We start from the raw sequence: 26,424 nt of genomic DNA, 5'->3' as shown, positions 1-26,424 counted from the left end.
GACGATCTCAATGCCAGGGAGCCTTTCCTGAGTGGATTTTTCCCCACAGTCGAAGAGGTTGCTACATGCTCGGCTCCTCACAGACAGAGTTCATGAAAAACATTTGCTTGAAAACTTTCTTGGACCTGGGACATAAATTTTAGTCAAAATTTCTAAACCATAAGTAACTTATCCTGATGGTTAAAGTCAGGTTCTAGTGCGGATTAAAGTGACAGGGGTTAATGTTCAACAGTCCCTTCAGGAGACTTAATGACCTGTTTTCCCAGCAAGTGCTGCAACCAGAGGGCTGCACAGCTGAGTTTGGGTCAGTTCATTTTCATTTCAGTCTGAAACAGGAGCAGAGTAGCTGTTCCAACCATGTTAGAAGTGAGCAAACAGAAGGAAAATAGGCCTCTGAGAAATATTTGAGAGGTAAAAGGACTGTGCATTTTTACTCCACAGAAATAAAATTTCAGATTTTGTGGCTTCTTCACATTGCTGAAGTGGACTTACTGAAATGATGAGGTCTGCTGCGGCTACTTGCAACAAGTGAAGAACGGTACATCCATGGATATTCACCACAAAGGGAAAAGGTCCAGAGCTGTAGATCTATCTGGATATTTAGTCAAGAAAACAAACTGAACACACCGGTCTCTACAGAATATATTTATCCCTTTTTTAACTGAGACAGTTACAAAATTTTTATCTGCTTGTTTTTACCAAATAATGAGAAGAAATAAGAAAGCAGTGCAACAGCAAGTAATATGGAAATTTGTCCTTAGCTAGGGGCTTTTTAAGTGCTCGTAAATAATACTGAAGCTAAATGATCCTTCAAATCTGATACCTCACAAAGAAAATTGCAGCCTGCTCAGAAGTAAGAGAATCACTGGTGGCATTTGTAAAACTCAATGAATATCTTGAATTTCTAGTAGGGAATTTGACATTTCAAAGTTAGCTTTGATGTTAATAAACAAGATTGCAAAAGTGCATACTCTGCCAGAACTTAAAACCACTAACATTATAATACTGAGTTTTCAAAAGTGCTTTAAACCTCAGGTGCTCAATCTGTGATTTATAGAGTGAATCAGAACTGAATCCATACAAAAAAAACCTTCTCAGCATTGAGATTCTGAACCTGGCAAACAAATATTTCCCCTTCATCCCCGAGAGCAGAGATGATAACGTGTATCAGTGCAGCAGCAGCACCAAGGTGAAGCACTCAGAACCTTGCTAAGTGGCACTCCTGCTATGCATAAAAGAAGAGCTGCTGATGGCAGGGAGACTTTTCCAAAGGGTTGATTGTTTTGATGTGATACTGATTGATATTAACAAGGAGAACTCTTATAAGAGGATGTGAGTTTTCCTCTAAGACCAGATCAAATGCCACTGTCCCTGTCACTTTGGTGGCACTGTGGTGTAAAACTCTCCTTTCTCCCACCCCATAGACAATGTTTATCATTTTGGTGCCGAGGCTGTGAGGAAGGAAAATTGCAGGATTGGAAAAGACAAGGTGAATGTGTTAACTGTGTTTCATAGTACTACAAACATACCCTGCTGGGATTTTCAGAGAGGGATTTGTGTTGTAATAATTGAATCAGTCAGCATGAAGTCCTTTGTGTTCATCCTGGTCACAGAAGATTTTCCCTCTGCGCCTCAAGACAAAGCTTGGGACAGCTGCTAGGGCTGGTGTGTGACACAGACTGACTTCTGCCAGCGTCATGCTGTGCTGCAGAAAACAGATGGTGGCAGGAACATGGGGAATGCTGCAGAGTTGCTGCACCTTGCCTGGTTTAGTAATTCCTAGGCTTTCCTCACAGCCTTTGAGAACACCTTACATTGCACAGACCTGTGAAAAAAATTCACCAACTGCAGGACATGAATCTCTGCAGGATAGCATTATTTGAATCACCTGAAATATGTGTGCTTGGGAAAGTATACACCACCTCATTTATCTCAGAGGCCCCATGCTGGAAGAACTAGACCATCGAGTAATGAAAGAGTGTGATCACATACAAAATTTGCAGTGGCATTCAGCTCAGGGAAATGAGACCACTTGCTGTCAACGAGAAACTGAACAGATCTGACGAACCTTACATCTCTAGTTCACTATAACAAAGACCTTAGAATATCAGCCTTTCAAGAACCGCTAATGCTCGAATTCATTTTTAAAGTACTTGACAGATATTGTAGTCGGCTTCATTCTTAGATTCCCTGTGATAAACACAGGGCTTAACTGACATTTCTGCTCCTTGTATGACTTACATCTTAAATGCTTTTTAGAAAAGACTTACAACATATTAATATTTCATTGTTTAGTAATGAATATCAACTACTTCTATTTATAAATGATGAAATTAAATACACTTTATGGTCTCTGTGATCATAATTCAAAAGTTAACTGAAAGAAACACTAATTATAATACGGGAAAACAGGGGGAAATGTACTCTAGCAGGATCCCTTGTTGAGGCGGCTATATTGACCTTTTTGAAAAAAGTAGAAAAAAAAGTGATGATTGCATCAATATTTTTTTGTGATTGCATAATAACTGATGCTCTAAATGAACTCTTCCCAAGCTTAACTTAGAATCCAAATGAGGCCTAGGTACACAAAACTTAAAAAGCCCAAAATAAACATGGAAGATATATGAATTGTCTTCATTCATGGTTCTGAGAGCAAATGAGGAAAATCTTACCAATTTCTATGTTATTGGACCAAAAGGCAGGTGATATATGGAGGCTTTTATTTTGCAGCTGAGGATGATGGAATTGGAACTTTTGATTTTCACAAGAACTAAAAATTGTCTTCCTGTACATGTCAAGACAAAGTGAACAAGAGCTTTATGGCTGAGATCCGGAGCACAACAGAGGTGTGATTTACCCTTTCCACAGGACCATGACAATAGTTCCTCAGGACTCACAGAGGAGGATAATATAAATCTCTGCATTATTTCACAGCTGTCGGGGCTGCCCATGACTTTAAGAGTTGTTTGGAGTGGAGGCTTCTGGAGGGCACTGCCAACACATTCCTTCATGCTGAAAGGATTTGTGATTTGGACTACGAGAGGAAGTGACTGGCACCTGTATTGTCAGTTCAGCAACACCCGCTGCTCTAGCCCTTGAACAAGAGGCCTCCTCATGGCCAGTGGTCACACACTACAAGTCTCTTGCTATAGGTTTACAAAGAAAGTACACCCAGGCACTGTTGAGGTTTGGTTTTCTTCACATTTTTGCATTTCTGAAAATATTGGAATCAAATTGAACATAGGCATTGGAATGATGCCTATATGGCAAAATATAATGGTTGGCTGCCCTTGGTTTGTGAGATCCTCATCTTTACTTTTGAGAGGCACCTCATAGAGTTTGGTTTTCTTGCAGAATTTTTTTTCTCAGCTTTTAATAAATTCTCTCTGAATTTCTTCCTCTCTTCTTCTAGGAGTATGTCCAGTTCATGATGTCCTATCTGAAGCTATTCCTGTACTGTTTAGAAAATAACTTGGTTTTAAATTCTCCATATAAAATAATACAGAAATTATACAGAAGTATATCCATCAACTCAACACAAACATCTTCTTTCCAGAGAATTTATTCTGGTGTTTGCAGTGTTTAGACATAACAATTTAGCATGTTGATAGAAAGCTGAAAAATTGGCAGTCAGAGTTTTCTTTCATGCTGATGACATGGAAAAGAAACACATGAACTAGGAAAACAGCAAGTATAGCTGTTGTAGAACACCTTTCAATTCCTGATGAGGTCTAAATTAGACATCATACTGTTTGTGTGCTGACAAACCAACAAAACCTGTGTACGGAAGGTATTCACTTTCTCAATCTTCACAGGGAATGCTAAAATTAAAGTTGTTGGGATGAAAAACTTTAAAACACAAAATGCTGCAATGAAGAAACATTGTACAAACAAGTACTACAACAAGTACTTTGTCCTCTCCTGTTTTCTTACAGTAGTGTTATTTCTGTTCTATTGAAAGTACAGATTAAAGCACACTGAAAAATCCAGGCCTGAGTAATGCAGGAATAGATAGACCATTTCATTTGGATATAATACAGGTGCTTTTCTTTTTCATTGTCAAAGTTTTCTTTATAAAGCTAACAATTAAGAGATCACTAAATAAGGTGAATCATATGGAACACATATGGAGAAGTGTTTTAAACTTTATTACAGTAAGGTGAATATGAGAAGGATTTTAGAGCTAGCAATTAAAAAGAAGAAAAAAAGACCTTTCGGCTTGCACTGGAAAAAAATATTATTTATTTCCTTTTTTTCTTTGCGAGAACTGGACATAGGATCTTGACCTAGAAATTCAAAATACAGGTTAAAAATCACACTGTGTAAAGCTTTATGTGACTGGATCAACAGTATCTTATGTTAGCAGAATTCATTGTCTTTAGGAATATAAATGAGGAACTTGAAAGTTTGAAGGAATTTTAAGATGTCATCCATCCCATTCCTCTGAAAGGTTCTTCCTGAATTTCTCTCTAAACTTCCCTAGGCAATCAATTACAGTCCTTCACCACCCTTGCTCCTAAAAATGTTACATAATGGCTGATGGGAATCTGCCTTTTTATGATTCAAACTAATTAGATTTGTCTTATACAGAACTGACAGGAAGAAATGGGAAAAAAATATCTCCTTTCTTTTTGCAATGACCTCTTATGAACCTGAATATTCTTACCACTCCTTTCCTAGAAGTCTTCCCTTTTAGGCTAAAAAACCAAAATTCACTCAATCGTCCTTTAGACCTAGTATCCTGCCTCTTGTTTTCCCTGGACTCTCTTCAGCTGGCCCACAGTCTTTCTGGAAGAGTGACACTAATGTCAAAGTACTTTAGCTAAGGCCTAGCATTTGCAGCAGAGAAAAACAATTGGTTAATATGAATATCTCTGCTTTTGATCCTGCCTTGCAAAGTCCATCTATTGCATCAGGAAAACATTGCATCCTCATCATATTTGCATTGGAGCAATACTCCTTTAAAGGTATAGGGATTTGTCAGAATAGCAACCCCTGATGTTCCAGCTGGCCTTCAGAGGGGCTGGGTGCAGCTGGGCTTAATCTCTGATTATGATTAGTTCAGACTGTAAATCTGCTCACGTCCAGTAAGATCTCAGATGTACCAATGGTGTCAGTCACACTACAAGCCTGTTCATGTCCACAGTCCCAAACTCACCAACAGTGTGATTTATCAATTTGACACTCTAAGTCTGCTGGATTTCAAGACCTTTCACAATCACAGATTCACAAATACTGAAGTTTAATGAAGTATTATATTATAGAGTCTTTCTAGGTTGCCTTATCTTGTTAAATAGCAGTATGTATGAATGATCCTGGGTTTTCTCTGATGAAGCCAGAGGTGCAAATCCTACCACAGCAGTGTTCCTGCTTTAGGGAGGAGTGAGGAGCAAGACCATTGACTTGTCTGCAAGGTGGTTGTAGTCTTATCCTCTGCCTTGAAGGATTTCAAATACTAAATCACACTTTTGATGGAAGTGAAGTATATAGTATATATAGTCAAATATACTATTTAAGATGTCATAAGTGTTGGGGGGACAGCCACTGCACATATAAGTGTTGGATATCAAGAGTAACACAAGCAGACATTACAAAGCTGTAGGTCTTGCACAAGGGTGGAACAGAACCCAGTAATCCCTTCACCACATAACTCATGGCACGTCTCTTGGACATTCCTTCACCATGTGTTTCACAGGATATTTTATGGCTCATTCCTACAAGCAACCGCCTAAGGTATTCAATATTCTGTATTTGTGTACTTAAAATCTTCTGATGGATTTCACTTTTCCCTGTGCTTAAAAGATCCATTTTTTCTCAGTCTCATCTTCAGATTGAAGAAATTAGGTAGCATCCTGAACTACCTGTCTGTCACCCAGAAAACACTTAATCCCTTCCCTAAAAGCTGAAATAGGTATTATCTAGAAATTTATTAAGTAAACTTATAGCTATTAAAAATTATTAATCTGTTTTGTTGTCCTCACTAGTAACAGCTGTTTTGGATGGCCTCAAAACCATGCATCTCCACTTAATTCTTTGTGTCATTTCGATTCAGACTTGTGCACAAAAACATCAAGTGCCATTTGGATGCCTGAGACTATTTCCAAAGGCCTAGAAGGTAAAATGCCTTGCCAATAGAAGGCTGTACGTGAAAAGCAGAAAGACTACCTAAAAAATCTAAAAGAGAAATGCCTCACTTTAGAAGGAATTGGATATTGTTCTTGTTTCTCTTTGTTCAGCCTGTTAGACATTCTCACAAGTCTTACATTTTCTATTGTATTCCTTCCCAAGCTGTCTTGAATGATTAAAAACACCAAACACCACCTGTAATTGAGCAGCAAACCATTTGCTTCTGATTTATTTTATGTAAACAGTTTGCAAGGCCAAGCTCAGTGTCGTTAGAGCAGGTGGATGTTCCTGGCCAGGGAGATGATTCCTCATTCCCAGTGATTACCTGAGTTTGCCCGAGGGGAAGAGAAGCTTCCAGAGGGCAAGGCGTTGCCAACAGACAGAGAAAGATGGATATTGCTTGGACAACCTGATGCTGCATGACTGATCTGGAGCAGTACACGGCCAAGGTAAATGCTAACAATTTTCACTGGATAACATGCAAAATGCTCAATAGATTTACAGGCACCTAGAGGAGTGGGGGTAAGGAGAAGTGAGTGATGATTGTAGCATGCAGTCTTGTGCTAAATTTCTTTCATACTCAGGAAAGGGAAGGAGGCTGAAGTGCTGGCAGTTTATTAAAGAGTTATGGCATAGATTGAAGGGAATACAGACCCTACAGTTAAACTGTCAATGCCCTGATATCCATTTTGATGAAGGATAGAAGTAATGTTCATGGTGTCAAATATTTAGGGAAAGAGCTGACATCGCTTTGTAAGAAGAAATTATGTCATTTGAATCTATGGAAAAGTTTTAACTAGTTTGAACCTTTTTCTGATGGAGCCTAATTATGAAATGAAAGAAGGATATCTCGTTAATGAAGTCAACCTGGGTTTATGAAAGGTTATCCTAAGTTAGTTCAATAAAGACTCTTAAAGCCTGTAAGCAGCCCTGGACTTTTCTGTGCTATCTACTTCAGTCGCAAGTGACCTAGAAAAGCAAAAGAATGAAAAACTGATTTGTAATTCTATGTGGAAACAAACTTATGAGAAAAGTGGATTTTGGAAAGCAACAAAACAGATTAAATTTAGCTTATGTAATTGGGAACTGATACATGCAGGTAAAACCACCCTGAATTTCCTATGTAACATTATCTGAGCAAACCATTACTGCTCATGTGCGACCTTGATATTTTCAAGCAACTATTAAAAACTCAACTTAGTGCTTAATCAGCAGGAGAAAAAGCAAAAATAACATCAGGAATTACTCAAGAAAAGAAAGAAACTAGGAAGGAATGTAAATTACAGTGAAAATCTATGGTTCACTCCATCTTGTATATTGTGCCCTTAGAAACTGTGTAACAGAACTGGAAAAGATCAGCAAAGATCAGCAAGAAGAGGCAAAGGTTTGGAAAAATGTCTTTATGAGGAACAACAAAATATGCTAGGACTATCAATTTTTAAAGGGGCAAGTGAGGAAGAATAGGACACAATCAAGTTTCCACTTTCTTTTCCAGTATTCCATTCTCATAGATTATACTAAGCAGAGCTTACATTTTGTAAGAAACAAAAAAAAAAAAAAAAGACACAAATCTTCCCAGTTATGGTTAACTTGAGGAATTCTTTTCTTGCAGGAAGCTGTAAATGCTGGCAGTTTACAATGGGGTTCAAGAGTTCAGATGCATAGCAAAAAAACACTTGAGAGTTGCTGAATATAGAGAAGTTATTTCTGGAAGTCTCAGTCCCAGTGTGACTGTAGCTTGGGTTGCATATGAGGTAAATATCACCACATGCTTTCCTTACTCTTGTATATTTTTTCTAAGCCTATTGGCTTTAGGCAAGTAGAAAAACACATGCTTTGGGCATGACCAAGTATGAACATTCTGTAATGTTAAAAAAGAGACGCTTCCTAGAGACCTAAAGAAATTGTAAGTTTGGCAGTAACCTGATTTACAGTCAGTGAGCAGGGATTGAGAAAAAAATGTTGAAAAATATAGGTGTCTTGCAATGAAATAGTGGCAGGAATAAGATACTTTTAAATCCTTTTTTATACTTATACTATTTTCTTAAGTCTAAAGAAATACTATTGTAATATCTGTTGAAACAAAATATGATGTATTAGTATAAAAACTCTTCTGGCTTTGGAATACTAAGTTCTGAAGTAAAGATCCACTCTGCCCCAAAGGTTGAACTCACTTAGTCCTCTCATACCACTATATCTTCTGGGTAAGCTTAACAGTTTCACACCAAAATCTTTCTTTGTCTGCTGTCCTGATTTGAAAATATACAGAAAAATGTGGGACTTCAACATTTTATATTGACAAAATTTTCAGAACAAAATCACAGCTACTTCTAAAATATAGTTGCCTTACCTATGGAAGACATATAAGCAAAGCCAACTTACCAAAGCTTTCAAATTCATGATGATTTAATGGAATCCTTAGACACGGAGGATGCATATTCCAGATCACAGGCAGACTGTAAACCCCATCTAGTAACCCCAAAGAGGAATAATTTTAAGTTGGGTCTTGAACAACAAGAAGCTTTTGAACAAATTAAAGAGGAGGTTGTTCATGCTGTACCTCTTGGGGCAGACAGCACTGAACAAGATGTGAACAATGTGCTCTGTGCAGCAGCCAGGAAAATTGGTCCTTCCTGGGCCCTGGAAAAAAGCAACTTGAGGATGACTGCTGGGATTCTGGAGCTAGTCTTACAAAGGATCTGAAGTTAGCTATGTCCTGACTGAAAAAGAGATCCCGGCAGCCTGTGAAAGGGTTCAGGCTGCCTCAGAAGTGATTGGCCCTGAAGCAGAGCTCCTCCTGGCACCCCAACTAGTGCTGGGGTGATTGTTCAAAGAAAAAGTGCCCTCGACACATCATACCATTGATGCAATGTGCAGTAAACAGAACACTTTGATCACACAGTAAACTTAGATAGGAAATCCCAGTCATCCAGGGGTCTTGGTACACACCACAAACTGGCTCAAAGGCAAAGATTTTGGACTATCATCATCTGAGAAGGAAGAAAAGGTGACATGTGCCAAGGAGCCCCACCATGTAACCAGGTACAAGAAAATGAAACTGATACCCTCTCCTCACTGTCATTTTCTGCCAAATTGCAGGACTTCACAAAAAATGGAAAGATGTCATACGGAGTCCTACATGACAAGGCACAGGAGCAGCCAAGGGAAAAGGTTGATAGAGTCAGGCTGCAGAGGTGAAAGCTGGCTTTGGGTACAGCTGAGCAAGAGTCTGCGCTCTGCCTCTACACTGACTCTTGCATGATGGCAAATGCTCTGTGGGTGTGGCTGGAGTGATGGAAGCCAATTGTCAGGGCAGAGGGAAATCCACCTGGGCTGCTGGATTGTGGCAAGACAGCACTGCCCAGCTAGAGAATCTGGCTGTAAAGGTACATCTTATAGATGATGTACATGTACCCTAGACCTGGGCTACTGAAGAACATTCAGGAGGATTGGGCTGTCAAGATCAACAGTCTTAGGTGGATCTGGCCTGGCAACATAGTGGTGAATTATTTCTCACTGAGTCCATGAGGCCTCTGACCCTCAGGGAAGGGATACAACATTCAGCGAGCTTGTGATCAAGGGGTGGGCTTAACCATGGACATCATCTCCCATGTTGTCCATAACTGTGAAACCTGTGCTGCAATCAAGTAGGCCAAGTGGGTAAAGTCTCTGGATGGTATAGGGGATGATGCTTGAAATATAAATATGGGGAGTCTTGGCAGATTGATCACTTCACACTCTGCAGACCTGCCCAGGAAAGCGTTGCGTTGGCAGTGAAGAAAACAACCTCTGGATGGCTGGAGATATACGCTGTGCCTCACACCACGTCTGGAAACCATGCTGTGCCTTGAAAAGCAAGTCCTCTGGAGACATGACTTTCCCAAGAGAATTGATTCTGACAATGGGACTCATTGCAAAAACAGCCTCATAGACAGCTGGCCCATAATCCTCGGCCAGAAAGTACAGGATTAAATATGATACACCAGCCTCTGGGAAAATTGAACAGACTGTTGAAAACCACCTTGAAAGTAATGGGATTTACATTTAGCAAAGGCCACCATCAGGTAACCTAAAGGCTAACATCAACTGAGTTGACCCATCCCAGTCAGAATTTCCATATGTTGTAGAAGAGTATAAAGTCCCTGTGGTGCATCTGAGAAATGTGTTGGGGAAGACAATTCAGATTAGTCCTACCTCAAGCAAAGATAAACCCAGGGAACTCTTACTCACTTTGAAAGCAGAAGAGTGCTCCTTCTGATTGGGAAAAACCACAGTGTGCAAAACCATATGGTATTTGTTTATTGTCAGAGGCTTTCTGCGTGAACAGCTTCTACATCTTATACATTTGTTATTAATATTGTTTCTGTTACAATATTAATCATCTTATCTCACTGCTGATTTCCAGTAAATTGCCCTTGTCTCAACCTTGTCTTTGACTATTGCACTTCCAGCTGCAGAGGGAGGAAGTGAGCAAGCAGTGTTGGTTTTAGAGGGAGTGCTAAATTAGGGAATATATTTCCTAAATCCTGATACAAATATGCAGTTGCACATTTAGGACTTGAAAGTATATAGTGCAATTATACATAGATAAGCAAATATGAGAGGCTGATCAAAGGAATGAAGAATGTAAAAAAGACAGAAGGAGAAGGAACATGGCAAATATGAATACTGACTCTACTATTTCCACTCTTCCAAAATTTCCTATGTCAATAAAAATCCTTTCTTCTCTTTCTCTCACAGCCTAAACACCTTTATCTTATTTAATCTCTTTTTTTTTTGTATCTGTCAAAGAGATTTGACATTTAATAGATATTTTTCTATAATTATGCCTACGTTGCTTTCTACTTTGGAAGCCTGCATTAAATAATAAACACCGAACCTAGAAAGACAGGTGGTGCTTAAATATCTCCATGGTGCATTGCTTGGCTCCTAGAGGGAGCAAAGGTGTAAGAATAATAACTCATAATGATGTAAACACAAAGAAGATAGTCATAAAGATTTCTGGCAAGCCTTCTGTATAAATTACCCTCAAGAGATTGCAAACTCTCACAGAAAGTGTATATCCAGGCAGTCAGTGCTGGTAGATCAGCTATTAACATACTCTTTGCTTTAAGACAGCTGAAAAAAAGATGTCTGAAGGAAAAAAAGGCTTTTTTCTTGGCTTTCAAAGTTGTCATAAAACTTCAATCCAGATAGTCAGAAATTTTCCAGACAATGAAAGAGTTGTTTTGTTTTGAATACTCATTTTTGACCTGATCTCTTCACAAAGTCATGTGAATTAAATGAGACAGTGAACTTTGTGACAGACTTGAAATTCTCAGTGGTGCTAAACATGAATTGTTCCAGCAGTAACTCTCTTCCATAACTCTCTTCTTCTTTATTTTTAAATCCTATTTCCTCTCTGTTCCTCAGTAGGTACTTTTCCATACAAAAACCTGATACAAAATTTATTTGATCGGTGAACAAGTTTTACACAGACATTACCACACCCAGTGCATAGAAAGACCATGAATGTTAAAGCCTTGGGGTCCTTTGTATTAACTTGCAATTTGCTTGAACTGTCCATCCAAGGAAAAAACCTTGACTATATGCCAGCTCTATCAGTCAATGTAAAAGCAGACATACAACAGAGGCATTACATGTGCTTTACTTGTTCTTTTGGCTGGATGAACATAAATTATTTATAGATATTAAGATTAATTTTCCCATTAAAAAGGTAGCTGCAAATATCCAGTCTAGCAATAAGCTCTCCAAGGGAAAGAGCCAATGAAGGGTGAACACCACGATCCTCATGATGAGATGTGTGTTGTGCTATAGAAAAGTGGACTTGGAAAATTTGTAGTAAGAATAAACTAAGATTGACCACCTTTGGTTTGGACTGTTTTCTGCATCCTGAGTGTCCATGAGAATAATGCTTAAAGGGTGTACAAAATGTAACCTATAGAGCTATATAGCCTTTTAAGAATTTTTAGTTAAAGACAAATCCTTTATCTTGTTTACTTGCTTCTTTGAGAAGAGGCTTCTTTCTGGAACTTCAAAGAATTAAAAATCTCTAAGAATTTATTGGCTTCCTCTGTCATGTCAATGATGACTAACTTACATTCTTGGGGGCTTAATATGTTATCTCTGAGATGTAAATTAAACACTATCACTATCTTTGTAAATTAAACACTATCACTTACCTAAGAGGAATAAAAGCGTAATAATAAACCTTTTCTAACTTGCTGACAAAAACCCACATACTCCTTGTTACTCATTTAAACAGTGTCATATTAGTGTCTTTCATTCAGAAAGATACTTTTTCTCCCTTTTCCTGCTATATTTGGCCTCCAAATAATTGTCAGCTTGAAAAGGTTAAGAATTTCCACTGCACCCTAGGAGAACTACCAATGTGACTGAAGAGTGGTACAGACTGAGATTCTATTATCTAGATGAGAAAAGTTAAAACTTTAGATGGAAAAATACAATTGTCTTTTTTTAATGGAAGATCAATTCTATTTGTAGTATATTGGTCATGTTGCCATGAATCATTAAAGGGAAGCAAGAATTTTACAATGTGTTTTGGTGGGGGTCTTGGTGGGTTTTGAGGGGTTCTTTAGTTGGTTGGTTGGATGGGTGTTATGGTTTGAGCTTGGCACAGAGCCAGTGCCCTCCATGAAAATGCTTCACCCTGGTGTCTGCTGTGAGATGTGACTAGGAATAAGCAAAACAGGCTTTAACTTAAACATAAAGAACACTTTATTACTTAAAACTACAGGAAAAATAGGGAAAGACTATAAGGAAAAGAAAAAAAATTGAAAACCTTACAAAAACCACTTTTCCTCCTCCCCACTCCCTGACTTTCTCAATCCAATACATTCTCTCAAAAACACTAACTGCTCAGCCCGGCACGACACTTTAGTATACTCAAACTGCAGTTCATGAAGAGGAAAGGAGTCCTTCTTGTTCTATAGGCTTCTCCTGGAAACACACTGAAACTTCGGATGCTTCTTTGTCACTTCGGCACCGCCCGGGGAAAAAAAAGTCTTTTTGCTGCTTGTGACATGTTCTTTCTATGCCCAGTGCTCTCACCACTGAGACATGGCTAGAGCTGCTTTTAGGGTTGTCTTTCAAGGATGCCTTGTCTCACTCTAAAAAGGCACAGTCTCTGCTTTTGGGACATCTGTCCTCCCCATATTTTTTCAACCCCCTGGGGCTGGGGGGTCCTCACGAATGAACTCTCTTGGTTTTGAGGCACTGCCTCTCCCTAAATGCAGTCTGTGTCACAGGAACAACTGAGTCCATGGCTACAAGAAAAAGTCTAGCTAAAAGGCCACTCCAAATCATCTCTCTCCATCTAATCATCTCCACATTCTCCGGGCCAGGTCATCTCATCTCTCATCTCTCTTCTTATTCAGCTTCGAGGAGGATTAGCATTTTTGCAAGGCCCCAATCATGCAAGAAAGGGTTAAAAGTTTTCAGTCTCTGTCTGTCCTGGGACGAGATGATACTCTCACACGTGCTGCTGCTGCGGCCGGCCGCTCTCCCTCCCGGAGGGGGGGGGGGGGGGGGGGGGGGGGGGGGGGGGGGGGGGGGGGGGGGGGGGGGGGCTGGCCGCCCGATGTCTCGATGTCTCTTGGGGCTCCGCCACCCTTCCATCCTTGAAAGCCCCTCAACTCCCACCTCTGTCCAGGCCCCTGGCCTACCGCATGGCCGCCCCTCCCCCGCCCAGCAGCAGCGGGCTGGGCGGGGGAAGAGATCTGACTTCTTCGCCCGACGATGTCTAAAAGAGGAAGTGCCAAGGGCAGTGCCTTGCTTTTAACCCCTGTGTATTCTCGGAGGTGTGTCCAAACTCCACTGGCCACACCGGACGCCAGTCTCAAACCCAAAACCTTCATTGGTTTGACTACAGCTTCTCAGAATTCTCACTCTTTCCTGGTCAAACCATGACAATGGGGGAGGCGGGGGGTAGGTTGTTTTCGTTGTTTCAGTTGAGGCATTTTTTATTTGTTTGGGGTTTTTTGCTGTCTGTTCTTCCTTAAAATATTTTTCTGACTTTGTCAGTCAAGCCCTTTTACTCCAGTTAAAGGGCTGCAATTTTTGGATGGAGTATATAATTAAATCTAGCACACAGTTGACTGAGACATATATTTAGGACTGCTGCAAGTCAGTAACACCTCTGACCAGATGATTGGTTACACTTCCCTCTCCTTAGTTCTGTATCACCTCCTCCTGTATTTCATTCTATGCAACATAGCACAACCTAATTTAAAGAAACAATTCAAATTCCCTGGATTCTCCAGGATTTTGTAGCACCTAAAGTAGAAGTGGCACTTAGCCCAGTTGCTCACTAGGTACTCCAAAATCAGTGGAAGATGGCCATGGTCTCAGCAGGACAATTTGGGGCATGGTGACCATAATTAAAAAGGGTAATATAAATTCTGGCTTAGAAAAAATGAAAGAAAAAGCAGATGCTGATTTATTTATTCTTTCCAGTTTCCATGGGATGAATAATATAACCTGAATTCAATAATTCTGAAACATTTTCTTGGGGGTGTCAAATGTTAAGAGGGAAAACCAATTCTGTCTTATACACCAAAGGATGGCTCTCATGAAAACAATAGTTCCACCAGTTTATCTCCTTCTGATAGACACCAGCCTTCTAGCACTGAGAAGCTGCAGCAACCTTAGAGGTATCTGAGGAATACTGAAGAGTTGACATTTGCAAATTGGCCTTTTGCTTTACTTTGTGGTTACACATTCTCACACTTTGAATAGGGGAAGTGAAATTACTGCCTCAAAAGGGTTTGGTACAGGACCTGAGTGCACTGGTGTAGTGGCAATATTTTGGGTCAAGGGACATAGTGATTCCTCCAGCTCCCCAACAGGAGCCCGTGGTATGGACTTTTCCTGCAAGCAGCAGATTCTGATTTAATGGTTTGGTTCTCTAATGTCAAACCACTTTAACTTGGCACAGGAGGCCAAAGCAACAACCTGAGGGAATTTAGTGCTCACTCAGTGAATGAGCTTAAACTGCCTCACTGAAATCATGCAGATTTATTAGCAAAATCAAGCTGTTCCCATCATAGTCGATAATATTTAATATGCAATTACAGGTAAATTACAGGCTTCAAAAAATTGAGGCGTCCTAACTGTCCTGATACTGTTAATACATTCTGTGTAGTCATATTTGAAATAATGAAATCTTTAAAATTTCTATAAAAAGCAAGTGTTGTTAGGTGGTCTTGTTAATTTTGCTTATAAATCTTTGTGATACTGTTCTAATTTCTTAGGTTTTCAACTCAGCTAATGAATTTTCATAATTAATCTGTTGCTTCTAAATCAGACTCCTGTACTATAAGTAGGGTAATTCTTCTAAACACCTCCATACTAAAGGTTCATAGTAGTTTGAAAACAGAGCTTCACTACTGGTTTTAGAAACATCCTTTGAGTGGGCAGAGCAAAATTATGAAGGCATGCTGAATAGTATTGTGCAAGTATAGATATCTTCCATCTGAATATTGTCTTCCACCTCTGTTTCAGGCCCTGTAAACTATTTCTGATTCCAAATTATTCAGCAGCCCTCAAAAACACCCAGCTGGCTGAAGAAGAAAGATTTTTAGAGTGCGACTTAGTGTGCAAAAATATTTGAATCGAGCTTCATGCTTTGTCCAGGAGGAAAGCATTGTGGCAATGCCCTTCCTGTAGCTCTAGGGAAGCCAAGGTGTTATAGCATTACTTTGCAATGTCCTTTATGAATTATTATGTGCTCTTTCCACATATAGACAGGGATTTCATTTATTTTGCTCCTATAATAAAACATTGTTACTAAGATATTTTTCCTTCTTTTTTTTCCTCTGATTTCTATTTGTAACCCCAGCCAAAGGCTTTCACCTGAAATACTCATATATTTTTAACTGAAAGGGTGTGGAAAAACTTTTGTGTTGTTGGAAAACTAGAAAAATATGTTCAGTTGACGCTGTTGAGTCAGGGATGCAAAGAAAGACTCCAGTCTTCAGGTGGTTTAGAAGGTTCAAGAAGAATCTTTATTAGCAAAAAGCAGTGAGTTTTTGTAGTCTCACTTGCCAAATGGGACTGTATTTGTCTCAAAGTAGAAAACATCTCACACTATTGTTAGATATGAGTAGGTTGTGGAGAACTATAACTATAAACAATGATTAGAGGAAGAGAGATAATAATTGTTTGAATTCTTTTGACTGAGATTGCCAGGCTCAGCCTGGGAGAAATTGTCTCTGTTCTCTCTTCAGTTGAACTGAAAATATCCACAGCTCAGTCACCTGCAACAGTAAGATAAGGTAATTTTTGGAGCTGATGGTCCACGGCTGTCTCTTGCACCAAGATATCACACATTCCTTCCTTCCTTCACAAGTTACAGCCTATGAATTGAGGTGACAAGAACCCCTTAGAATGCCTCAATACCATTGCAGATATTCCTTCTATTTCCAGGTATTTCTAGAAGTTGATTTTGTGACTACTTTCTGCCACTGGGATGCTGTAAATGAGGTGTATTGAAAGAGAGAATCTGGCCTGGTTTTTGAGTCTTTGGGAGCCAAAATAATCTGCTCATATATAATTAGTGTCTTGGTAGCTATCTTATAATTTTTGATCAAGTAATTGGGAAGAAATTTTGTACTGAAGAATATATAAAACGGCTCTTGAATTTCCAGCTGGCTGTTTCATTTTTCTTCTTTACACTTTAATAATTTTTCTTAGAGCATTTGTTTTGTATTTCTTCCAATATTATGTCTGTAAAAAAATTGTGTATACTTTCTGTGAATCTGTGTTTATGAATGGTTATTTTGGATGTTTCCTCCAGATTCCTCATAAATATTGCTTCCTCAGTTTTCTTATCACTGAGTTATTATAGCTGGATCCCACCCATAAAATCTTTTAATTTTAAACTATGAATGAGTTGAGCTGTTACTTCTTAATTTCAGAAATTACTTCTGCTGACTTCACTGTTTTGGTAACTGCCATCATTTTATTCAAGTTGAAAATGCATATATGAGCAACAGCTCCATCATCTTCCTGTGAAGCCTGATTTCACTCTCTGAGATCATACAATTTCTTTTTTCTCAGATTCCACAAGGAGCTCTGTGTTCAGCCAATCTGGCCTTCTACCCTCTTTGCTTGTTTTATGACTTAAATTAAATCAATATGAGATCACAATTTTTCACAGCAGACACTATTAAAAAAATTGTTCCCAAAACTGTGAAAATCAAACTGTCTTTTGTCACAAAAACAAATCAAGTGTTTTGTCATAGTAATAATCAAGTAGAAATTTATTCACTTTGCAAATTTTGCTATATTTTATCATAAAAATGCATCTTTATTTTGTGCTTTAGTCAGGTTATGTCTTCTTGAAAATTCAAGAGTTAAAACCCATAATTATATAGATATTTGAAAATATTATTTATTAGGGAAATTAGTTGAGAGTTAACAATTTGTACTGGTTTTAGCTGTGGTTAATTTTATTTAGAGTGGTAGGTAGGTACAGGGCTGAGTTTTGGATTTGTTCTGAGCACAGAGTTTAGATTACAAAGTTGTTTTTGTTGTTGTTAAAGAGGGATTGCACAGAGCCAAGGCCTTTCCCGCTTTTCACACCACATCACTGGTGGTGCCCGGGAGGCTGGGAGGGGACACAGCCAGGACAGGTGACCCACAAGTGACCAAAGGGATATTCCAGACCTTGTGGCATCAGGCTCTGTGAATAAAATGGGGGAAGGAGGAGGAAGGAGGGGATGTTTGGACTGATGGTGTTTGTCCTCTCAGGTCACCCTTAGTGTGATGGGCTGTGCTCTGCTGGAAATGGCTGAACATCTGCTTAGCAATGGGAAGAAGGGGATTCATTCCTTGGTTTGCTTTGCTTGGATACATGGCTTTTGCTTTCCCTAATAAACTGCCTGCATGTCAACCCATGAGCTTTGTAGCTTTTGGTCTTCTGATTTCTCCCTGATCCTGCTGGTGGGGGAATGAGGGGAAATGTGGGGCTTTGTCGCTGGGATTAAACCATGACACACTTTCATTTATCTTGAGAGGTTTACAATAATCTCTCTGAGTGTTGAGAAATCTCAAAATATCATATATTATGGCAAAGTAGGATGGGAATCTTGCTTGTGAATTATTGCAAAGTAGCCAGGTCTGCCTACAGCTTGAGAGGCAGAGGGTCAGACCCCACTGATTAGTAATCAGTAATTTACACTGCCTCAAACACTGGCCTCACTGCCACCATCTCAAATGTCTACAAGACACTTTATATCCCTCATTTATCACATCTAAATGAAAGCACAAATATATACATGTTTGTTGCTGCTAAAAAAATTCCTCTTCTTCTGCCATAATGATTCAGTGACAAAAAGTCCAGTTAGCCAATCAAAAAGTAATTAATTTACATCAGTTATCTAGCAACAAAGAATTCATCCTCTTATATCAAGCAATAAAAAAGGAGGCCTGTTTTTTGATGAAAAAGATGTGAAATGACATGTAAAGGAGCACTAATCTGAAAAGGTTCCTTACACTGCTAATAGCACTGAAGTAAGTTAAAGTCAGAGTCAATACCATATGACCATGAATAAATGGTTTCAGGTAAGCAGAATTTAAAAATCAAACCTTTGAAGGTAGAATTTAACTCTTAACAAAAGCTTTAATAAATTGTCATTGACTTAATTTCTAAATAGTGTTGACACTAATGGAGTATCATGCGCCATGCAAATGTGTTCCTCATTTCCAGCTTTATATGTTGGATTTAATATGTAAATGCTCAGGTTACAATGGATTTGAAAGTCAAGGTGTAGTGCTGTGATGCTTTTTGCTTTCAAGAAAGCTCAGCAGGAAAAATTTCATGTTTCTGCACACGATGCCCTTGTGCCTTCGGAAGGACTGACAGTCTGGCTCTACAGTGCCAGCATCTGAACTGAGCTGCCTGCAGTGTAAATTTGAATCACAGGAGGCAAAATGTTTTCACAGAGGACAGTTGCAAAGCTATTTACAGAACCAATATTATCTCAGTCACATGTTACTTATCCATTTCTCCTCAGTGAGAAGAAAGACCTAACAAGGTGGGTCCATAGGATGGATCCAACACATGAGATTAGTTTCTGCCCTGCAAAATATTTCTGCACTGGACTTTCAGGTCCAGCCTCCCACTCCTGTACTAGAGGTTCCAAACAAGGCAGTTACAGTGCAGCGCTTTGCTTGTCAGTGCTTTCTTCCTAGCAAGTTAATAGTCACTTGTCCCAGTCAGGGGCTTGGTCATCCTTCTCTGTTGATGGAGAATGAAGATACTACCAGGAGTCATGCTGGCCTCAAATGCTCTCAAATAGATGTCAAAAAAAGAAGTTTCTCTTTATGTAAGTGAATTAAATGTTTCACAAAATTTTCAGCCATGTGGTTATTCTTCTCTGCTCTTCAAAGAACGAGAACGTCCCTGTCTCTCTGTTGACTTGTTGCAAATTTTTTTTTATTCCACGAAGATTTCTTGGATTTTAGCTGACAATATCTTCCTCTTTTCTGTTTTTTTTTTTTAGTAGCTAGGATTGTCCTCAGTGCTGTATATCTGAAAATATAGAATCTGTCCCTGCTCTTAGGAGCGCTATGGGAAGTGAGATGCAACAGATGGAAAGAGACAGACTGATGGAATGAAGAACACTCTGACAACGCCAGTCAGCCTGACAGTTGGTAGTCTCAGATCACCAGCATCCTAACAACTGTTGTCAAGCTTCTTGCAGGCACTGCAACAAAGGAAGATTTTAAAGCACATTCTGAAGGATGAAGATAAGTTTACTTTGCAGTTATTTATTTTAAAATATTATCTTACAGAGGACAGACACATAACAGTATAAGCAATCAAAGTCAGCACCACAAATATCCACTCCTATCTGACTGTCATACACAAGTTCATGCAGTCATGAAGCTCATTTTACCTTCACCAAGCGGAATTCACAATCTGTATTTTAGAAAAGTCTGTGTAAATGTAAGATCCCTTCTTTCACTCCTCAAGGAAAACTCCCTTACTGGCATATTTTTAAAAGTCTTGGTAGCAAAAGAAAATGTTAAATTTTGCATTCCCTTTTCATCATAGTAAGAATACATTAGTTCAAGAGCAGACAAAAATTTACGTGTCTTCCCATTTTGCAGGTGATGGTGTGAGAATAAAGAGGTCATGCACCATATTCAGCTTGGGGGAAAACTAGCAACTTACAGTATGTGAGTTCAACACACCTCTGTGATGGTGGAATTTCAACACTGGAGTTGGTGGGAGACTTAGGAATTAAGGTTTTTGGATAAGGAGGGAATGTTTTTCCTCCTCGGTAAAACTGGACTTCAAAAACTGATGAATGCTGACATGCAAACACCTAAACCAAAGACCTAAGAGGAGAGATATTGGAGTCTATGCTGTATAAGCCCGTATTTCCATTTTTTTGTCATGAAAAATATTCTCTTCTTTGAATTACCACTGAAATTTTTGAAAAAAAAAATTGCTAAAGTATTGATAATTGGCCAGCTGGTGCTCACGATAAACTGAAAGGATTTGTACCTTCAGCAGTAATTTCACTGTAACAACTCCAGTTTGGAAATCACCCTGTTCTCTGGATGGTTTAACTTCCCAGATATGTATCAAGCAAACTTGATTTTTAAATAGGTGGACAGTGGTGCTTATGGAAGCAATTGCACATATTTCACCATTGCATGGTTAAGTATTTAGTTTGATACTTGTGATTGTAAGCACATGTGTATGGAGAGAGGTAGGGAGAGAAAGAGACACATACCTACAGTGACAGACTCTAGCTTCAGAATCCTTATGGGTTTGTGGCAAAGGAAGGAAAAGATATGAGAAAAAGAAATATGCAGTTCTTTTTATGGTTGTCTATAGAAAATGGCAACATTTGTTTAACCAATTTTCTTTCTCCACAAATCTTTGTCAATTCTAACATATTTTATACTTGACTATTCTCATATGGTTCCTCTTTAGATAGCACGTTAATGCACTCTTGAAATCTGTTACCCTGCAATTACTAATTATTTACAGAATGCCTCATTATTTCATGAAGCAATTGTTCCCATTCTGTACATCAGACACTACAGGCAGGACTTTAATACATATCCTCAGCTCCTAGATCTCACCATCACCTCCACCTAAAATTGGCTTGAATTTTTTTTCATTTGTGGGTTTTCTTTCTTCTAAAGCTCTAATCTGCTTTACCAGGGGAAGGACTTTTGGCAGAACAGGTAGAGGCACTCTGCCCAGTGACAAATATGCAGGGTGGGCCTGTTCAAATTTTATATCTGGTGTGTTAATGAGCATCACACTTGTACTAGTGTGTGTGTAGAAAGGGGAGAGATTTGGTCATTCCTTTTCATCACTTGCCGCTTCAGGGCATGACAGGAAGAGCTTCATCTGTCCTGTTTTTCCTCTTTCATGTGTACTTTAGTCCTGAATCTCACACAGAGGCAGAGAGCCTGACCCAGCTCTTACAGCTGTAATTTAGCTCAAATCATGCCTGTCTTCCTGACACAGCCCTTGGCCTGTGTCCCCGGGCCCTGTGCCTATGGATTGCACCAGCAGGAATTCCACCCTGCGAGAGCAGTCAGACAAGATCTTGCAGCATACTGTGTAACAGAATATCCTATTTTCCATCTTTTTACCAGCTAATGCAGCTCTGCTGCATCCCATTTCATGTCAAAATGTTGGGAGTCCTGGATTTGCATTATTTTTCTGACTTTTGAGGGGATGGTTGTTTGCCTGACTCTCCTAAAATATGTTCCTTATATATTCTCATGTACTCATCCGTAATACTTCCTAGAATCATGTTGCTTTGAATAAGATAGGCAGAAAGAGGAGTAGCTGATTACTCGTTAAGTTCTGAATCAGTCTGGTGGGAAAATTCTGGGGAAGCCTTGCTGGCTTTGTCTTTCCTCCTAGTTCTCATATGCCTCAAGGAATACTGCGGAAATGTAACAAGGCACATGAGTTTTAAAGTTCTTTTTGAAACCTATCCATCTATTAAAAGTAAGCTAAAATATAAAATATATGTATACTTTTCACTGGAAATTTGACTCTAAAATATCTTATGCCTGATGTAATTTCTTATCTTGTGAAAATATATAATGATTCATGATCAATGGATATTGCATACTAAAATTAGAGTAGCACTCAGATAAAATATGTGATGATACTGCTGTAGACAGAGACCTGGAGATTTCCGAGTTCTACTCTCTGATCTATTATCAGCTTGACTCTATATACTTTCTCATTTACAAAATGTTTGCTTAGAATTATTATAAAATGCACTCATTTTGCTGAGTAAATTTCTTGTAAGAAATAACAAGTTTGAATAAACAAGGGCTTTCTTTTCTATTCTGTTCCCAACTCTCACTTTTCAGGAGAATGAGCTGTCAATACATGTGGGGATTAGTTTCAAATGATTTTGCTTAATTTGTCATAATGCTTGTTGTGTGCATGCTGTACAGTAGCATGTTTTTTGTGAGCCTTTCCTAGTTTTAAATTCTGTAGTTTAATTCCTAGTGCATAAAACTCCTTATTAAGATGGCGAGACTTCTGATTTTCTTCCCTAACTGAGTACAGCTCCTACTGTCTAACATTATACTGAAAATACTCATAGCCATTGCAGGATCCGTATTGGTCACTTATGTTCTATTTCCCAATGTTTGCATACAGTTGATAATTTCTTTGTATAATTTTGTGGTCTGATTATTTGTAATTATATGCTTCAGTGGTCACAAACTATACAATCACAGGCATAATAAACTTAGCAAGTTCTCTGTTAATATTATGAGTGTATTCAGCCTCTCCTAATTACTGAATTTCCAGTTCTAAGACTTGTTCTTGGTGCTTCACTGCTTCAGTTATATTTGTAAGTCTGAAGCAAAAATACCTGAAGCTGCTCTCAGATGTACAATTTTGAGAACAATCTGAATTCATTTCCTATTAGACATTCAACTGCCTGCTTCCCCCCATGAACCACTCATTTGAACTACAATAATCACATAGTAATCAAAATCTCCTATTGAGATAAAGACAAATGTAAATACTGAAACAGTGTATGACACCTTAGGTCCATTTCACTATTGAAATGGATCATATATTAGAGTTTCCAATGGATATAATTATTTATAATCTCTTATGGAAATTACAGTAAGTCTAAATGGGTGAAAAATTGCACACTGGCAAATGGTCAGATTTTTTGTATTATTAGGAGATTTGCATTTGTTCTGAATTACATAAAAAAATAAATACTAAGTTAATTGTTAGGAAACTGCAAATGTTCACTAGAGAATTCAAATAATATTCATTTCTGACATATCTCCCTGGATATTTCAATTATGGATATTATTGCAGCTTTTAAAAAATAGATGTTTTGCCATACTAGCATTTTTTTAGTTTTCCTTTCTTAAATCATTTATTTGTATTCAGAGAGTGCTGACGGTATTTGCCTTTTGAAAAAATTCAACGGCTATTTTGGGGATTTTAAAAATAGCATCAGTTTTGTCCCCTTTCTCTAAGTCAAAATATATGTAATAGTTGCCAGGTGTTGACATGATTGTTTTAAAAACCGTGATGGGTTCAGATTCACAGCATGGATTTAACAGAAGCATTTTGAAGGCTTTTTCAAGCAGACACCATGCACAACGTCATTTTTATAGAGGATTGCTTTAGGTAGCCATCTAGTGGTGCAAATTCGGCTGCTGGAAGGAAAGGAGAAACTGGTCTTCGTGTTCAGGTAAGGTTGAAAAGGTGTGAAATCATCTCAAGAAATACATAGTTCAGCCAAAAGGAAATAGTCCCTAGATGAATATTGAAAATTATATTATTAATAATAATAATAATTAATAATAATAATAATAATAATAATAATAATAATAATAATAATAATAATAATAACATCAATACCTTATATTGTAATGAGTTTTCTAGATTAAATTACTTTTACTGTTTATCTACCATATATTAAACATCATTTTTGTTATGACTGTTTTCTGGTTTTTCATAATGTCTAGCATAAATATTAAAAACCAGATGGAATTTCATGTTCAAATTTGGCATACTTGTTTTGTCCTTTTGGTGTATATTCATGGAGGCTTAAATTTTCAAAAATTATGTCCTACATATTCTGGACAGTAGAAATGAAGTCTATTCTTAGATCCATATGGTCTCTTGCATCTGCCAATAGATTTATGTTGTCCTAGAAGTTAATTTGTTACCACAGAAAAATTTTATCTGCGACTGCCTTAACAGCAGCCGCTTTTGAGAGTGGCACAAGCCAGTCTCACAGATTTTTTCACACTCAGCCAGTTTTGTTTATATATAAATGATAAAAGATGCAAGAATAACAGGATTTTACTCTGTAAAGTGAAAATGCTCTTTCACAGTAACCAAGGAGGCTGCAGGCACTGCTTCCCCAACAAACCTATAAAATCCTGGAAGTGTTGTACAATATTGATTTTTTTTTTCCTTAAAACAGTGTGATGAAGAGACAAGAGGGCTAGACTTCATGTGTGTAAATCATATAATCTTAAAAATCAACAAATCTCCTCTTCCTGTAGAATTTTTTTATTAAGAGAGATGTGTGTGATTGTTCACCTGGCACTCCACATTAGCTGCTGCTGATTTTATTAGAGGGTTTGCTCACACAGCTCAGAAAAAAGCAAAGACAAGTAACTATGTTACAGTGTTCTGTGCATTAGGTCTGTGCTATGTGGAGGGAAAAGCTGCCTAGAGAAAGAGTCTGGCTTTGATCTTCATGGGCCTTGAAAAATAGCTCACTGCAGCAATAACGTCAGGATTTTATGAAATGAACAACTTGAGAGTGAGCTTTATGAGCCTGCAGGGGAGGAGGACTGTGTATTTCCCAGGTGGAGAATCATGGTTTTCCATTTGGGAGGAGAGCTCACAGGGAAGCGCATAATCACAGAGGAGGTGGGAGCCAGGGGTGGGCCTGCAGCCCATGGGCCGAGATCATCCAGGAATTGCTTGTGTTTCTCTGCCCATCACTGTGTGAAAGCCTCACGTGATAAAAGCCACCTCTATTCTGTACTAAATGTGAAACTGTGGCTGCCTTGAAGGAAATGGGAGAAATAATAGGTGATGTCCTTTAAGAAGAAAGGCTACTTGGAAGAAGGTTCAGCTTGATCCTTTTTGGGAGCCCAGAGCAGATGGTATGCAGTTGGGTCCTGACAGGTCGAGGGTAGGGAATCATTAAGACAGATGGGAAAAGTCAGGTAGCAGCTGTTGTGTACAGCCTGCTATCCCCCAAGCACTGTCAGGTTTATGAACAGAAATCCATGTGGTAGCTAACACTGGCTTTAGCCCTTTTCTCAGAAGGGAAATAGATGTAATATTTCTGAGAGTTTGTGACTGGACAAAGGGATTAGAGACAGTTTTGAGGCCTATAGGTGAATCAGATGGATAGGAGCATGGGACTGAGAGTTGCCAGAGTTTCTGGGCTTGGTTTTTGGAGTGTTAATTTGTTCTTGTGTTTTTCTATTGGATGTTTGATTTGGTGGTGGTGATGTGGTTTGGGTTTTGTGGGTTTTTTGGGGAATGGTGGGGGGAAGATTCTGTTGTTGTTTGTTTGGGTTCTTTTTGGGGTTGTTTTAGAGAAGTTCAGGATGTTCCAGAGCTTGAAGCAATCTGGAATCTTATGATTTATCACTGGGACTCTTTAATGCTTGGTGTTACAAATTGTGTTATTCATCCCATAGTTTACACCTCTGTTGCATTTTCTGCTTATGCTTGAGTACTGACAAGATTTTCTTGATAATCTAAGCAGGACTCTTCCCCCTTTTCCCTGATATTTTGTTCATCAAGGTGCATCATTCTTACCCTGAAGGAACTGATGCTTCAATATCATCCAGCTTTTTTGGACCCTTCTCCCATGTAGGGCATGTTCCCTTGGGATTCTTCCAAGAAGATTCCCATTTAGCTCTCCTGAAATCCATGCTGAAATTTTACTTGCTGTCATTTTCTCCTTGCCTGATACTGAGCTCCACAAGCTCATGGGCACTGCACCTAAGGCTGTCCTCAACCTCCACACTTCCAAGGCCTTTCCTTTGTGTTAGAATAAGGTCAAACAGCTCACCATTCCTTGTGGGATTCCCTGTTGCCTGTGTCAGGAAGTAGTCATCAGTGTTTTCCAGGAAACACCTGGACTGTTTGTGTTTAATTGTGTGGCTTCTCCAGCAGACTGATGGCAATTAAATTCCCCCACAAGGACCAAAGCCTGTGACAATGCTTCGCGTTCCCTGTAAAGGTCCCTCTTCCTCCTCCTGATCAGGCAG

This window comes from Zonotrichia leucophrys, chromosome Z, assembly GCF_028769735.1.
Source record: "Zonotrichia leucophrys gambelii isolate GWCS_2022_RI chromosome Z, RI_Zleu_2.0, whole genome shotgun sequence".
In the NCBI taxonomy this organism is placed as follows: Eukaryota; Metazoa; Chordata; class Aves; order Passeriformes; family Passerellidae; genus Zonotrichia; species Zonotrichia leucophrys.
The sequence above is the reverse complement of the archived record's forward strand: the minus strand, read 5'-3'. Positions refer to the sequence as shown.